Genomic DNA, 17,494 nt, shown 5'->3' on the forward strand with positions numbered 1-17,494 from the left:
GATGGAGGATAATTATAATTTTCTATAACTAACCACAGTTAGTTACTATGCCCGGGCAGCGCTGGGCTCTTCAGCTAGTATATATATATATATGTATTCTATGTGTCTATATCTATTCTTTTGTTTCTTTATTAAAACTGTCAGTGTGAGTTTACTGTATAGCGCACTGAATTGCCGGCTTTGCTAAAAGACACCTGGTGCGTATTTCTCGCAGGTCACATGTATGGTCCGTGTGTAATCCGTATTTTTTGCGCACCCATAGACTTGCATTGGCGTACTACGGCCGTAGTACGCTGACAATCGCAGCATGCTGCGATTGGCACGGACCGTAGAATACGGATGAGAAATATACAGCTGGTGCGAGGAACCCCATAGAGAATCATTTGTCGGTGTCTAATGCGTGCTTTTAGCGCCTCTCACTCGGCCGTATTCCTCGCCAGTGTGACCCCGGCCATATAGTATAATACACTCCTCAGTCCTCCATATAGTATAATACACTCCTCATAGCCCTCCATATATTAAAATACACTGCTCAGTCCTCCATATAGTATAATACACTCCTCATAGTTCTCCATATAGTATAATGCACCGCCATAGTAACCCATGTATTACAATTCACTTCCCATAGCATAATGCACCCCATAGTTCTTCATATAATGTATTCCCCATAGTCCTCGATACAGTATAATGCAGCCCACATATAGTATAATGCAGCCACCCAATAGAGCATAATGCAGCCACCCCACAAAGTATAATGCAGCCCCTCCATACAATATAATGTAACCCCCATAGACTATAATGCAGCCCCTCTCTTATAGTATAATGCAGCCACCCATTAGAGAATAATGCAGCTACCCCAGAGTATAATACAGCCACTCTACAGAATATAATGTAACCCCCATAGAATATAATGCAGTTCCACCCCCCATATAGTATAATGCAGCCCCTCCATAAAATATATGGTAACCCCCTCATAGGATATAATGCAGCCCCTTATATAGTATAATGTAGCCTCTCCATAGAATACAATGTAGCCCTCCTCATATAGTATAATGCAGCCCCCATCGACTATAATAAATATAATACAGCCTCCCCATAGATTATAATGTAGCCCCAAATAGAATTTAATAAAGCCCACCTCCCCATAGAATATAATGTAGCCCCCATATTATATAACACAGCCTCCCCCTATAGAATATAATGTAAAATGTACCCCCCATGGTATATAACACAGCCGCATAGTATATAGCCCAGCACCACATGGTATACAGCCCAGTCCACCATGGTCTACAGCACAGCATGGTATATAGCCCACCATGGTATAATACAGCCCGCCATGGTATAATACAGCTCACCATGGTATAATACAGTCCACCATGGTATACAGGCTGTATACCATGCTGGGCTGTACACCATGGTGGGCTGTATAATACAGCCCAGCATGGTACACAGCCCACCATGGTATAATACAGCCCAGCATGGCATATAGCCCCCCCAGAATGGTATAATACAGCCCAGCATGGTCTAATACAGCCCAGCATGGTATAAAGCCCCCCCAGAATGGTATAATACAGCCGAGCATGGTATAATACAGCCCAGTATGGTATATAGCCCCCCAGAATGGAATAATACAGCCCAGCATGGTATATAGCCCCCCAGAATGGTATAATACAGCCCAGCATGGTATAATACAGCCCAGCATGGTATATAGCACCCTAGAATGGAATAATACAGCTCAGTATGGTATATAGCCCCCGCAGCATGGTATAATACAGCCCAGCATGGTATAATACAGTCCAACATGGTACATAGCCCCTCCCTAGAATGTTGTAATACAGGCCTGCATGGTATAATACAGCCCAGCATGGTATATAGCCCCACCCAGAATGGTATAATACAGCCCAGCATGGTATATAGCCCCCCAAAATGGTATAATATAGCCCAGCATGGTATAATACAGCCCAGCATGGTATATAGCCCCCCAGAATGGTATAATACAGCCCAGCATGGTATAATACAGCCCAGCATGGTATATAGCCCGCAGAATGGTATAATACAGCCCAGCATGGTATATAGCCCCCCAGAATGGTATAATACAGCACAGCACGGTATAATACAGCCCAGCATGGTATATAGCCCCCCAGAATGGTATAATACAGCCCAGCAAGGCATAATACAGCCCAGCATGGTATATAGCCCCCCCAGAATGGTATAATACAGCACAGCACGGTATAATACAGCCCAGCATGGTATATAGCCGCCAGAATGGTGTAATACAGCCCAGCATGGTATAATACAGCCCAGCATGGTATATAGCCCCCCAGAATGGTATAATACAGCCCAGCACAGTATAATAGAGCCAAGCATTGTATATAGCCCCCCAGAATGGTATAATACAGTCCAGCACGGTATAATAGAGCCCAGCATGGTATATAGCCCCCCAGAATGGTATAATACAGCCCAGCATGGTATATAGCCCCCCCAGAATGGTATAAAACAGCACAGCACGGTATAATACAGCCCAGCATGGTATATAGCACCCCCCAGAATGGTGTTATACAGCCCAGCATGGTATATAGCCCCCCAGCATGGTATGATACAGCAGAGCATGGTATATAGCCCCGTCAGCATGGTATGATACAGCCCAGCATGGTATATAAAACATGCAAAACAGAAGCCGCGGAGACACCATCACATGTTTCTCAACGCAAGCAATGACTAGCCAGGTCTTTCACCGGGAAGGAACAACCACGGGAAGGGCAGTCTCCAATGAAGGAAACCACCTATGCCAAAACATGGTATCCATCCACAGACAGCTGTTTCGGGGTATTTGCCGAGACAGCTGTCTGTGGATGGATACCATGTTTTGGCATAGGTGGTTTCCTTCATTGGAGACTGCCCTTCCCGTGGTTGTTCCTTCCCGGTGAAAGACCTGGCTAGTCATTGCTTGCGTTGAGAAACATGTGATGGTGTCTCCGCGGCTTCTGTTTTGCATGTTTTACATATTTCCCATAAGGGATGGGGGCAGTGCTCTAGAATCACTGCGTTGAAAAACACGTGATGGTGTCTCCGCAGTGTCGGATGTTGATCTCCATGAGGTCAATCATCCTCATTTTTCACAGTCTTCTACTAGGCATTGCTCCTACTAGCCAGTTTCCTACTCCACACTGATGAGGGGAAAATACCCCGAAACAGCTGTCTGTGGATGGATACCATGTTTTGGCATAGGTGGTTTCCTTCATTGGAGACTGCCCTTCCCGTGGTTGTTCCTTCCCGGTGAAAGACCTGGCTAGTCATTGCTTGCGTTGAGAAACATGTGATGGTGTCTCCGCGGCTTCTGTTTTGCATGTTTTACATATTTCCCATAAGGGATGGGGGCAGTGCTCTAGAATCACTGCGTTGAGAAACACGTGATGGTGTCTCCGCAGTGTCGGATGTTGATCTCCATGAGGTCAATCATCCTCATTTTTCACAGTCTTCTACTAGGCATTGCTCCTACTAGCCAGTTTCCTACTCCACACTGATGAGGGGAAAATACCCCGAAACAGCTGTCTGTGGATGGATACCATGTTTTGGCATAGGTGGTTTCCTTCATTGCAGACTGCCCTTCCCGTGGTTGTTCCTTCCCGGTGAAAGACCTGGCTAGTCATTGCTTGCGTTGAGAAACATGTGATGGTGTCTCCGTGGCTTCTGTTTTGCATGTTTTACATATTTCCCATAAGGGATGGGGGCAGTGCTCTAGAATCACTGCGTTGAGAAACACGTGATGGTGTCTCCGCAGTGTCGGATGTTGATCTCCATGAGGTCAATCATCCTCATTTTTCACAGTCTTCTACTAGGCATTGCTCCTACTAGCCAGTTTCCTACTCCACACTGATGAGGGGCAAATACCCCGAAACAGCTGTCTGTGGATGGATACCATGTTTTGGCATAGGTGGTTTCCTTCATTGGAGACTGCCCTTCCCGTGGTTGTTCCTTCCCGGTGAAAGACCTGGCTAGTCATTGCTTGCGTTGAGAAACATGTGATGGTGTCTCCGCGGCTTCTGTTTTGCATGTTTTCATATTTCCCATAAGGGATGGGGGCAGTGCTCTAGAATCACTGCGTTGAGAAACACGTGATGGTGTCTCTGCAGTGTCGGATGTTGATCTCCATGAGGTCAATCATCCTCATTTTTCACAGTCTTCTACTAGGCATTACTCCTACTAGCCAGTTTCCTACTCCACACTGATGAGGGGCAAATACCCCGAAACAGCTGTCTGTGGATGGATACCATGTTTTGGCATAGGTGGTTTCCTTCATTGGAGACTGCCCTTCCCGTGGTTGTTCCTTCCCGGTGAAAGACCTGGCTAGTCATTGCTTGCGTTGAGAAACATGTGATGGTGTCTCCGCGGCTTCTGTTTTGCATGTTTTACATATTTCCCATAAGGGATGGGGGCAGTGCTCTAGAATCACTGCGTTGAGAAACACGTGATGGTGTCTCCGCAGTGTCGGATGTTGATCTCCAGCATAGTATATAGTCCCCCCCAGCATGGTATGATACATCCGAGCATGGTATATAGCCCCCCAGAATGGTGTAATACAGCCCAGCATGGTATATAGCCCCCCCAGCATGGTATGATACAGCCCAGCATGGTAAATAGCCCCCCAGCATGGTATGATACATCCGAGCATGGTATAGTACAGCCCAGCATGGTATATAGCCCCCCAGAATGGTGTAATACAGCCCAGCATGGTATATAGCCCCCCCAGCATGGCATGATACAGCCGAGCATGGTATATAGCCCCCCCAGCATGGTATGATACAGCCCAGCATTGTATTTAGTCCCCCCCAGAGTGGCCACACAGTCCAGAACTCACACTGATTTTAAAAAAAAACATTCCTCACCTTCTCCTCATGCCTGCGCTGCTGGCTGCTCCTGTCTCCTCCTGCTCTGTCTGACACACGGTGAGAGCGCAATGACGTCATCGCGCCCCCACTGTGTCAGAGGCAGAGCGGGGAATGATGGGAGAGGGAGCGTCAGCTGACGCTCTCTCCTCCATCACTGCCTCCTTCAGTGCGGCGGCAGGAGTCGGCGCTGGGGGCAGGCAGGCCCCCCTGCAGGGCCCCATAGCGGCTGTGTGATGTGCCGCTGGCTGGGGACCCCTGGAGGAGCGGGAGCCTTAGACAGCTGCCTGGTCTGCCTGCTCATAACGCCGGCCCTGCTAGCAGGTTAGCGACTGTTAATGCCTTTATGTCTCAACTTCACGAGTGTCACTCTCAGTACTAGGTCTGTCCCCATTGTAGTCTCTATAAACACCTTGGATTGTTACACTGGCCCTAGCAGGGGTCACCGGTATTTCCCGCTAGGCCTCAAGTTCTAGATATGCGAGTCACTTGGTATGCAGTGTGCTTATCGCACTGGTAGTCTCTGTTCCATTATCGACGGCCCCAACCCACTCCCTGTCCTGTACATCTGTGCTGGAAGCAACAGCCCACAGAAACGGTCCTCTGCTACAGCTGGATCCTCTCCTGAGCCTGGTTCACATTTGGTCACAGACTTATACTGCTTATGGACTTTTAATGGCGCTACTTATGGATTACTACTGACACTGGTCACAGACTTGTACTGGCGCTCGTCACAGACTTGTACTAGCGTTAGTCACAGGTGGTTCAGGACCTACAATAATTTAGAATTTCCCGATAACACCCTGGCCAATAGAACCTCTGCATTATCCTTTCCTGTGTTTACTCTACCCCAGATGTCTCCCCAAAACATGTGAATGGGCCATGTCTAAACCTCTCCGCTGCTAGGACCTGGACCCAACAGCTGCTCCACTATCTCCCCTCAGTATGGTCACCTGATACAGTAGCTCGCCATCAGGGCTGCCATCAGGGCATTACTGCGCTGATGGGTGTATGGGGCCCGATGAACAGAGGGGGCCCTCATCGGGCCCTGTGTCATCTGCTCACCAGGCCCTAAAAGCAGGATTCTGCTGGTACAGTAACTAAAAGCTGCCAGCCAATCGGAGGCTGGTAGCTGACGTCAGCAGGCACGTTGCCGGCGTATAACATCATTGTCATTCGCCGGCGAGTGCGCCCTTGAACACCGCAGGAACACAGCCAGATAAGGAGAAAGGTTTTTTTATTTTTATTGAAAGCGGCAGGGGGCAAGATGGGAGACACGGGGGCAGGATGGCTGAGAGACATGGGGCAGAATGGCTGGGAGACACAGAGCAGTATGGCTGGGAGACATGGGGCAAGATGGCTGAGATACACGGGGCAGGATGGGAGACACGGGAGCAGGATGGGAGACACGGGGCAGGATGGGAGACACGAGGGTAGAATGGAGACATGGGGGCAGGATGGGAGACATGGAGGCAGGATGGGAGAAACAGGCAGGATGGAGACAGATGGGGCAGGATCATGGGGCAGGATGGAGACAGATGGGGCAGGATGGAGACAGATGGGGCCAGATCATGGGGCAGGATGGAGACAGATGTGGCAGGATCATGGGGCAGGATGGAGTCAGATGGGGCAGGATCATGGGGCACCATAGAGACAGATGGGGAAAGTTCATGGGGCAAGATGGAGACAGATGGGGCAGGATCACGGGACAGATGGGGCAGGATTACGGGACAGATGGGGCAGGATCTCAGGACAGACGGGGAAGGATGGGACATAACATGGGGGCAGGATGGGAGAACATATGGCTGGAGCCAGGAATGAGACACACGGGGGCCAGAATGGGGGATATTATTACCATAAGGGCTAATTAGGGGATATTATTACTGCAGTGATGTATTTATTTTATTTTTTGAGGATACTGTTTTAAATGGGGTCCTGTTACTGTGCAGAGCGACACTATGTTGCCTTTTTTCTTCATCTGGTATAGTTTAGAAGTTGGGAAAAAATTAAGTAATGTGTTCTGCAAGCGGTGCTCTAGACAACTGTGTTATTTCCGTCAGAGACGAGCCCTGGCTGGATGAAGATAAAAAGCAAAGATGAAGGAGTTCACCTAGAGACGTCACTGGTCAGTCAGTGTGTTACCTGTACACTGACACTATACACTGTATATTATGTACAGAGCTCCTGTGTATAATTTCACTGGTGGCCACTGTATTATCTGTACACTGACACTAAATCCAGAGCTCCTGTGCATAATGTCACTGAAGATCACTGGATTACCTGTACACTATAAACGATATACAATGCTCCTGTGTATAATAGTGCAGCACAGTGTATATACAGTGGTCCTGTGTATAATGTCACCAATGATCACTGTATTTCCTTTACTCATTCCAAATAAAGCCAGCACTCCATAGTTAGTTTTTCAAGTGGTAGTGAGTTTATTGGACCTACATATCAAGGCACTTGAAAAACTAACTATGGAGTGCTGCCTTTATTTGGAATGAATATTGGATGTTGTGGCTGAAAATAGGACTTTTTGTCTGGGGACGTGCACCCGAAGTGAGGTACTGTGCTGTTCCCTCTTTTTTTCTTGTCTTTCCTTTACAATATACACTATATACAGAGCTCCTGTGTATAATGTCACTGGTGATCACTGTATTAACTGTACACTGATACTGTAATACAGAGCTCCTGTGTATAATGTCACCGGTAATCTCTATTACCTGTACACAGACACTGCATACTAAGTACAGATGTCCTGTGTATAATGGCACTTATGGTGAGATTAGTATTGTGTTTTTTTTATTAATGATCAGTATTAGAATTCAGTCAATATGTGGTGGTAATATGTTGTCTGGCCACGGTGTGGCGGTATTTGTTCCTTGTATGTGCTATTATTTGGTCACTATGTGGTGGTAATATGTGGTCTAGTCATGGTGTGGTGGTATTTGTTCCTTGTATGTGATATTATTTGGTCACTGTGGTGGTAATATGTGGTCTGGACACGGTGTGGTGGTATTTGTTCCTTGTATGTTGTATTATAGGTCACTATGTGGTGGTAATATGGTGTCTGGTCATGGTGCGGTGGTATTTGTCCCTTGTATGTGATATTATTGGTCAATTTAAAAATTTAAAAATAAATAAAAATATACCTAAATTGTATTGGATATTTTAACAAATGATTAATAGGATAGAGCAGAGCTTGGCCTAAAGAGTCTACCTTGTCGTGGTGGTGGCTCAAAAAATCTTTAGGCCAAAACAAAAGCTGCAGGCTATATGTGTGATCTGGTGATGGGAACTGTTAATGTGTGATTGGTGAGAAGTGGAGTTTTACCAGGAGTGGTGGGGCTGTGGACAGTTTGAGGGGTGGAGCCTGGGCGGAGTCTCAAGGGGGCACAGAAAAGTTTGCCAGTATGGGGCCCCGTAATTCCTAGTGGCAGCCCTGCTCGCCATTAACGGCGAAGTGTGCAAACCTGGTGTCAGCCTCAGGTTCTTGAACAACCCCATCTATCACAGACACATTTTTTAATGCATTTTTTAGGGTAAGATCCCACATCTGAGCTGAGCCAAAATGTTTCCCATAAACCCCAAGATCAGGAACCTCGGCCTCACTGACCACAGTCTCATCCTCGTTGCCTGCCAGGACACACAAGGGAAACTCCTCCACCACTGACTGTGACGGGGATTGATCAAAGTTGAGTTGGCTTCTGTCTGAGTCACTTAGCATCCCAGCATTTCCCCACAAGTCCCAAAACAGGCTGAAATCCCACCAATCATCACGGGTTGTAGCAAGTCTCTCACAACCCTGACCTAATGGGACTGTACCGGCCTTGGAAGGGAATGGATAAACCTGTCCATTACAACCCGCTCCACCATCTGGGCTGGGGTGGAGGACCCCGGCTGCAACCATTTCTGCACCAGATGCAGCAAGTCAAACATTTGGGAGCGAGGAGGTTTATCACTGCAATACGCCATGTGATGAACCCTTTGTGCTCGGACAGACATAGTTACCCCTGAGCGTGCCAGTATCTCAGTTTTTAGTTTGTCATATTCCCAGGCATCTTTTAAGACCTGTTCATAATTAGCCTTCTAAGGCTTGTCGGTTAGATAGCGGGCCAGCACCTCCGCTCAGTGGTCTGGCGGATGTCTCTCTCGCTCCACTCCTCTCTGAATAAGAAATGCCTCTATATCATCACCCGGGGTAATTTTCTGCATCGCTTGTCTTACCGCCTTCCGGACATGCGTGTCGTCTGGACTTGTGGGCTGGGCTTCCAGTCTCCCACGAACAGCCTCGGCAAGCAACTCGATCTGCTACTGCTGTAGTCTGAACTGGTCCTGATGCTGTTGCTGCTGCTGTTGTAGTTGATGGATGCGCAACTTACTCCTGATGTGCCAGCTGTTGTTGCTGCTGCTTGCTCACCAGATGCTTGAGTAGGTCCTCCATTTTGCCTGACGTCGTCTGCTGGCTTGTGGCCTCCTTTACCCAGTACATATGGTTTGACCACGGCTGCTACTGGTGTTACCGGGACTTTGCCCACATTCGCAATATCACTTGTAGCAGTTATTATTATTATTATTATTATTTATTGTTATAGCGCCATTTATTCCATGGCGCTTTACATGTAAAAACAAGTACAATAATGTTAAAGAATACAAGTCATAACTGGTACAGGAGGAGAGAGGTGTTAGGGTCGGCGGAACGCACCAGATATAAATAATGGAAGGCGCGTTCGCCGCCCGGGGTCCACCGTGCGGTAGATGACAAGACCGCTGCTGGACAATGGCAGATACGCTAGAAGTGCGATACAGCGCTCGGGTTAACGTCACCCGAGAGCCTGAGAGCGGACTCTGTTTAGTCACAGAGACGCCAAAGTATGAACTTAGACGTAAAGGCTGAACCTGTTAGCTGCACAGGTCAGCCGGCGTGTGGCGTCGCAGCCGCGAACACCAAAAGCTGCTACTACTGCAGCGCGGCCGTAACTGAAGCCGCTAAGCGACGATGCCGGAGGAGCCGGGCACCGACGGACGCTAGTGTAGGTGAGGAAGGCTCAGTGGCGTGTAGCCTGCCACAATCTGGAGCTGACTAACCCAACATACTGTCACCATTCGTAATATCCGAGGGAAGGGGTTTCATAATAAGTCAGACACCAGTCCATGCATCCATCACCATACACACACAGCATAATATGCTACACTAGCGCATGGTCGAGCCGCCATGCAGGCTTTTTATAGCCATGCGCTTCCGGGACCTTCCAGTACTATAGGAAGGACCAATCAGATCCGACATAGGACCTTCACATGTGACCCCTGCTCTCCACTGAGAGGACAAGTTGCGGGCATGCCCAGTCGCACGGCGCGAGGACTTAGCCTCTAGAGCAGTTCCCTGCAAAGCAGGTTGCGTTATCATTGCTGCACCAGAGGTGGCAGCAACATCCAGGCTCACAGAACGAGCCTGCGGGGAATGCCTGGTTCGCCGAGATTGCTGAGCAGGAGTCCGAGCGGTCGGAGGAGAATGGGAGACCGCAGGATGTCTGGCTCTGGATTCCCGCTGTGCAGTGCCAGGAATCCAACGCCTAACATTATCCCCCCCCCTCTCTGAGCCTCACTGCGCTCAAAGGCCGCGATCAGGAGCGGTGCGTGAATATTTTCCACCAGGTCCGAGCCTCGGGCCCATGACCCTTCCAGTCCACCAAATAAAATTTTTTGCCACGGACAAACCTGCGCCCCACGATGGCGTTAACCTCAAACTCATCAGACGATAAGTCTGATGACCCGGCAGATGACTCAGAAAACCGGACCATGTGAACTGGTTTGAGGAGGGACACATGGAACACGTCCGAAATGGCCAAATGTGGAGGTAGAGCCAGGCGGTAGACCACCGAGCTAAGTCGCTCGAGGACCTTGAATGGTCCAATGTATCGCGGTGCGAACTTGGGAGACTCAACCCGCAGTTTAATGTTTCGGGTGGAGAGCCATACCATGTCGCCAGGGGAGAAGCTTGGCGCAGGCCGCCGATGCATGTCGGCGGACGCCCTCATCCTTTCTTTAGATGCCCGGATAGCATCCTGAGTGCGATCCCAAATGTCCCGGGCCTCCACTGCCCAGTCTGCCACCCTGGAGTCAGTGGAGGACACTGGCATCGGGACAGGGACACGTGGATGTTGGCCATAGTTTAGGAGAAAGGGCGTCTGACCAGTGGAATCAGCCACCGCATTGTTTAGGGCAAATTCTGCCCAAGGTAGCAAGGATGCCCAGTCATCCTGCCTGGCAGAGACAAAATGTCGTAAATAGGTGACCAAGGTCTGATTGGCTCTCTCGACCAAGCCATTCGTCTCGGGATGGTAAGCGGAGGATAGATTTAGCTCGATGCTGAGTAAACTGCAGAGCTCCCTCCAAAACCGAGACGCAAACTGGGGACCACGGTCACTCACGATTTTGTCCGGCATGCCATGTAGACGGAATACGTGTTTAATGAACAAGGTGGCCAGACCTCGAGCGGAAGGCAGGCATGCGAGTGGCACCAGATGCACCATTTTGGAAAAATGGTCGGTGACCACCCAGATGACCGTACTGCCACCAGACTTGGGCAGGCCAACTATGAAGTCCATGCCAACCATCTCCCATGGTCTATCCGCCACTGGCAGGGGAAACAACAGCCCCGCCGGCCTCTGTCTAGAGGGTCTGTTCCGAGCACACGAAACACATGCCTGCACGTACTCCTTGACATCTCGAGCCATATGTGGCCACCAATATGACCTTGCCAGGAGTTCGGCGGTCCGTTTTTTACCAAAATGGCCACCCACTCTGGAGGCATGTGCCCAGGCGAGGACCTCCGGCCGTAGCTGAGGAGGCACCAAGGTCTTGCCCGGTGGTACCGACTCGAGCGCAACTGGAGCCACGGTCGTAAAACTCTCCGGCGGGAGAATTAACCGAGGCTCAGCCTCTCCCTCCTCCGCTGAGACCACTGAACGTGAGAGAGCATCCGCACGGACGTTCTTCTCTCCAGAGAGGTAGTGGAGGGTGAAGCGGAATCGTGAGAAGAAGAGCGACCACCTGGCCTGACGGGAATTCAGGCGTTGGGCTGTCTGTAGATAGACCAGGTTTTTATGGTCCGTATATACCAGAAAGGGAAACCGGGCTCCCTCCAGGAGATGTCTCCATTCAGAAAAAGCCAACTTCATGGCTAGCAGCTCCCTGTCGCCGATGGAGTAATTTTTCTCCGCCAGTGAGAAGGTCTTGGAATAGAAGAAGCAGGGGTGCTACCGACCTTGAGCATCCTTTTGATAAAGGACTGCTCCTGCACCGACGGAAGAAGCGTCTACCTCAAGGATAAACGGCTTATCCACATCGGGACGATGTAATATGGGAGCGCCAGCAAAATGTGATTTTATAGCCGAGAAGGCCTTGGAGACATGTTCTGACCAAGCATTGGGGTTAGCTCCTTTCTTGGTGAGAGCAACCAAAGGAGCCACCAGTGTGGAAAAGTGTGGTATGAACTGGCGGTAGTAGTTCACGAACCCCAAAAAGCGCTGCACCGCTTTGAGGGAATGGGGTTCCTGCCAGTCCATTACCGCTTGTAGTTTGGCCGGATCCATGGCCAGCCCCTGGGCCGAGATGATATAGCCCAGGAACGGCAAGGACTCCTGCTCAAACTGGCACTTCTCCAGCTTGGCAAATAACGAGTTCGCCCGCAGACGGTCAAAGACCCTGCAGACGTCTCTCCGGTGGGTGGTCAAATCTGGCGAAAAGATGAGTATATCATCCAGATAGACCACCACCGAGGTAGAGAGCATGTCGCGGAAGACGTCGTTGACAAAATCTTGGAAGACAGCTGGGGCATTACAAAGGCCAAAAGGCATAACCAGGTATTCGTAATGGCCATCCCTGGTATTAAAAGCTGTCTTCCATTCGTCTCCTTCGCGAATGCGGATCAGGTTGTATGCACCCCGCAGATCTAGTTTAGTAAAGATCCGGGCCCCCCGCAACCTGTCAAATAACTCCGAGATCAACAGTAGGGGGTATTTGTTTTTAACCGTGATAGCATTGAGACCTCGGTAGTCGATGCAGGGGCGTAGCTCTCCGTTCTTCTTCTGTACGAAGAAGAATCCGGCACCAGCCGGTGACACCGATTTTCTGATGAAACCCCTAGCCAGGTTCTCCCGGATATACTGGGACATAGCCTCCGTCTCAGGGAGTGATAAAGGGTAAACACAGCCTCGGGGAGGCTCTGTGCCTGGCAGGAGATCAATCGGGCAATCATAGGAACGGTGCGGTGGGAGCGTCTCCGCAGACTTCTTAGAGAAGACGTCCGCGTAATGGTGGTAGGGTTTGGGGAGCGAGGAGAGATCCGCTGGCACTTCTGTGGAAGCCACCTGAACGCTGCCCCTCAGGCACCTTCCCTCACAGTCCTTGCCCCAGCCCAGTATCCTCCCTGAAGCCCAGTCAATATGCGGGGAGTGGCAACGAAGCCAGGGAACTCCGAGGAGCACCTGATCGATGCCATTGGGCATAATTAGCAGGGACAGAGTCTCCCGATGTGAGGGTGAAATAGAGAGTCCGAGTGGGGCTGTCTGATGGGTCACCTGAGATGGTAACGGTGCCCCATTTACCACCCTGATGGTCAGAGGTTGGGGGAGTATCACCAGAGGGATAGCGTGTCTCTGGGCAAAAGTCGAGGACATAAAGTTCCCCTCGGCCCCGGAATCCAGGGTGACCTCTGCCTCCCAGGAGGAGGACCCACTATCTAATGTACCCTGGAACACCGGTTTGGGTGAAAAGGGTCCCACCTTGGATTGACCACCACCTACGGCCACTGAACGTGGTCGTCCTTTCGTCCGCTGAGGGCATGTGCCAGCCGAGTGGCCCAACTGTCGGCACCGATAACAGCGCACAGAGGTTCGCAACAGACGCAACTTAGTGCCGGTGCGAGACACCTCCATAGGCTCAGAGGAGAGGTGCTCCTGTGCGGGAAATTTCAGCGGCTCAGTAAAGGTGGGAGCCAAATTAACCCTACGTTTGGATTGCGCTCGTTCCAACCCGCGCTCCGTGTAGCGGAGATCAATGCGGGTGGAAACGGCGATCAACTCCTCCAAACTGGTGGGAATCTCCCTAGTAGCTAGAGCATCTTTTACGTGCTCAGCCAGGCCTCTCCAAAACACCGGGACCAACACTTTGTCCGGCCACTCTAACTCGGAAGCCAGTGTCCGAAACTGGACAGCATGATGGCTAACCGAAAGTGAGCCTTGTGTTAAAGATAACAGTTGGAGAGCCGTATCGTGGGTGACCCGTGGTCCCAAGAAGACTTGCTTCAGAGCCGCGAGGAACTGAGCAGCCCCCTGTACCACGGGATCACCACGTTCCCACAATGGCGTGGCCCACTGTAATGCCCGGCCAGACAACAGAGAGACAATAAATCCCACCTTAGCCCGCTCCGTAGGGAACCGTGCAGCCAGCAACTCCAGCTGGATGGAGCACTGACTAACGAATCCCCTACAGGAGGCACTATCACCCGAAAACTTATCGGGGAGCGGGAGGCGAGACATTGTCGGCAGGGGCAAAAGTGTGGGCGCACGTGAGACAGCCTCAGCGACTGTCTGAGCAGCAGCTAGCGCAGCATTCGCAGCTGAGTTGGTGCTCTCAATAGCCGCCAACCTGCTCTCCAGCTGCCGAATGTAGCGCTGCAGCTGCTGCACGTCTGCCATTGCCAGCCAGACCCTGGCGCTAGTGTAATGTTAGGGTCGGCGGAACGCACCAGATATAAATAATGGAAGGTGCGTTCACCGCCCGGGGTCCACCGTGCGGTAGATGACAAGACCGCTGCTGGACAATGGCAGATACGCTAGAAGTGCGATACAGCGCTCGGGTTAACGTCACCCGAGAGCCTGAGAGCGGACTCTGTTTAGTCACAGAGACGCCAAAGTATGAACTTAGACGTAAAGGCTGAACCTGTTAGCTGCACAGGTCAGCCGGCGTGTGGCGTCGCAGCCGCGAACACCAAAAGCTGCTACTACTGCAGCGCGGCCGTAACTGAAGCCGCTAAGCGACGATGCCGGAGGAGCCGGGCACCGACGGACGCTAGTGTAGGTGAGGAAGGCTCAGTGGCGTGTAGCCTGCCACAATCTGGAGCTGACTAACCCAACATACTGTCACCATTCGTAATATCCGAGGGAAGGGGTTTCATAATAAGTCAGACACCAGTCCATGCATCCATCACCATACACACACAGCATAATATGCTACACTAGCGCATGGCCGAGCCGCCATGCAGGCTTTTTATAGCCATGCGCTTCCGGGACCTTCCAGTACTATAGGAAGGACCAATCAGATCCGACATAGGACCTTCACATGTGACCCCTGCTCTCCACTGAGAGGACAAGTTGCGGGCATGCCCAGTCGCACGGCGCGAGGACTTAGCCTCTAGAGCAGTTCCCTGCAAAGCAGGTTGCGTTATCATTGCTGCACCAGAGGTGGCAGCAACATCCAGGCTCACAGAACGAGTCTGCGGGGAATGCCTGGTTCGCCGAGATTGCTGAGCAGGAGTCCGAGCGGTCGGAGGAAAATGGGAGACCGCAGGATGTCTGGCTCTGGATTCCCGCTGTGCAGTGCCAGGAATCCGACGCCTAACAAGAGGATCCTGCCCGCGAAGGCTCACAATCTACAAGGGATGGGTGAAAATACAGTAGGCGAGGGTAGAGCTGGTCATGCTGCGGTTTGGTCGATTGGTGGTTACTGCAAGTTATAGGCTTGTCAGAAGAAGTAGGTCTTCAGGCTCTTTTTGAAGGTTTCGATGGTAGGTGAGAGTCTGATATGTTGTGGTAGAGAGTTCCAGAGCAGGGGTGATGCGCGAGAGAAATCTTGTATGCGATTGTGGGAAGAGGAGATAAGAGGGGAGTAGAGAAGGAGATCTTGTGAGGATCGGAGGTTGCGTGCAGGAAAGTACCGGGAGATGAGGTCACAGATGTATGGAGGAGACAGGTTGTGGATGGCTTTGTATGTCATGGTTAGGGTTTTGTACTGCAGTCTCTGGGCAATGGGGAGCCAATGAAGGGATTGACAGAGGGGAGAAGCTGGGGAATAGCGGGGGGACAGGTGGATTAGTCGGGCAGCAGAGTTTAGAATAGATTGGAGGGGTGCAAGAGTGTTCGAGGGGAGGCCACAGAGCAGGAGGTTGCAGTAGTCAAGGCGAGAGATTATGAGAGCATGGACTAGGGTTTTTGCAGATTTTTGGTTGAGGAATGAACGGATTCGTGAAATATTTTTGAGTTGAAGTCGGCAGGAAGTGGAAAGGGCTTGGATATGTGGTTTGAAGGAGAGATCAGCGTCAATGATTACCCCGAGGCAGCGAGCTTGTGGGACTGGGGAGAGCGGGCAGCCATTTACTGTAATGGATAGGTTTGTTGGGGGGGTCACGTGAGATGGGGGAAAGATGATGAATTCTGTTTTGTTCAACTCACGTGGCGGTACATGGAGGTAGGAAAAATAAGAACACCATCTCTTTAAATCCTGGGACAGTTTATTATTAAGCGGCATAAACCAACATGAGGGAAAATAAACTCCTCCTTTAGAGCTAAAACAGAGAAGACAACAAAGAAAAACAAAAACGCTGCAACACAGTCCATATGTTGCAGGTGGCACCCCGCTCTAGAGCATCACAGGTTCAGTCTCTCCTCTACAAAAACACAAAGCCACTGGAGACTAATCTCTCCAGTCTTGCTGAACCCAGACTGCCTGTGGAGCCCATTTACTTAAGCCCCAGACCATGTGACTCTTTCCATCATGTGACTAACCATATGATAATGACATCACACAGGTTCTGGCAGCTCTACAAGTGGAGATAAAGTGGACCTCCTCCCACCCGCTCTATGAAGGTCCCCATGAAACCAGCCTCTTATGCAACTTTAACTGAACTCTCACAACACGTGGTGTGCTGGAGGAAAATACTCTGTTTTCATATCACTGATGCCATTAAACGCAGTGACACATATCTCCCCTCTATTACCTTACCAGTGACTTTGTCACTATATATATATATATATATATATATATAAAATAAATATTTATATATACCGTATATTAGTTTTTTTGCCTAAAATACAAAGGAAATGTGTCACCTTTAACTTTAGGCCTTTTTAGACTTCATTTCATCTTCAACTTGCTTAAATGTTCACAACAACATTAATTTCTACTGGGGGTACCTAAACTTTTATATGCCACTGTATATAAAGAAAATCAGGATGGGCAGCCATTTTGCATCGGTGCAAATTTTGCACCTGGGCCTATCAGACTCTAGATACCCCACTGCATGAAATGTATCAATTTGTCAAAGCTAAATACCAGGAAGTATCAAAAACAAAGCAGCTTAGTTTAAAACATGACATACCACCATGACATACCAAGAGACAAACCACAGCATCAAAAATACAAGTAACCTAATTTACTGATTCAGTGAAGAAATTCTACTACATCAAAACTCACCAAAAGCTCAACATGGGGACGTGTTCCCACGATGAGTTTTGATGCTGCCAATTTCTGATGTCAGTGATAAATACAACAGACCACATGGTGGATTGTCTCTATGATGAAGACGACAATGAAGAGGCGAATAA

This window comes from Dendrobates tinctorius, unplaced genomic scaffold (genome assembly GCF_039654945.1).
Source record: "Dendrobates tinctorius isolate UK_male_01 unplaced genomic scaffold, ASM3965494v1 ptg000044l, whole genome shotgun sequence".
Lineage (NCBI taxonomy): Eukaryota > Metazoa > Chordata > Amphibia > Anura > Dendrobatidae > Dendrobates > Dendrobates tinctorius.